This window comes from Nannospalax galili, unplaced genomic scaffold (assembly GCF_000622305.1).
Source record: "Nannospalax galili isolate Female #2095 unplaced genomic scaffold, S.galili_v1.0 scaffold820, whole genome shotgun sequence".
In the NCBI taxonomy this organism is placed as follows: domain Eukaryota; kingdom Metazoa; phylum Chordata; class Mammalia; order Rodentia; family Spalacidae; genus Nannospalax; species Nannospalax galili.
The window spans coordinates 263,379-264,241 of record NW_008346549.1 but is presented as its reverse complement, the minus strand read 5'-3'; positions in this window follow the sequence as shown (position 1 = coordinate 264,241).

The following is an 863-nucleotide window of genomic DNA, read 5'->3' as shown; positions in this document are numbered from 1 at the left end:
GGATTCCCCTGGAACTGGAGTTAAGAACAGTTCATAGCTGCCATGTGGGTGCTGGGAATCAAACCCGGGTCCTCTGTAAGAGCAGTCAGTGCTCTTAACTGCTGGGCCATCTCTCCAGCCCCCAAAATGAAATATTTTTAAAAGTTTAAAAATTCTTAATGTATATTTTATTTAATTTTGGTGCACTTCATACATCTTAATCATATTTAGATCCCCCCCCACCCTCACTCCTCATACCCCCCACCAGATTTCATGCATTCTATCACACACGTTAAGGCCTATCCAGTCAAGCTTTTGTATCCAGATGTCCCTCAGTGGGAGTTCATCCACTAGAGCCTAGTATATCTACCTAGAGTCACTTCCTTAAAGAAGATCAACTTTCCCTCACCCAGCAGTAATCAGTTGCTAATAGTTCCTCAGCTAAGGTTGGGGCCTGCTGCCCATTTCCCCAGTTCTATGCTGGGTTTTTTGCATGATTGAGTCTGCATGGGTCTTCACATGCTGTCACTATTGCCTCAAGCTCATATGAGCAAGTTCCCAGAAGCCTGGAAGATTCTGTTTCCTTATGTTCATGCACCAACCCTGGTTCTTCTAATCCTTCCACCCCCTCTTTCAAAATAGTTCCTGAGCCGTGGGTGGGTAAGGTTTAATATAGAAGATCTATCTAGGGACAGGTACTCTGCAGTCTCTTATTCTCTACACCTTGGCCAGTTGTGGCCTCCTGTGTGCATCACATTCTGTTGCAGGAGGTGAGGGCTGAGGGATGCATTAGTATTCTCTCTACCCCCTGTTCCTGCTCTGTTCCATGAGCTTAGGTGTAGAGGTTCCACTATAGGTGTGATTTAGGACTGGGCATCTGTCAG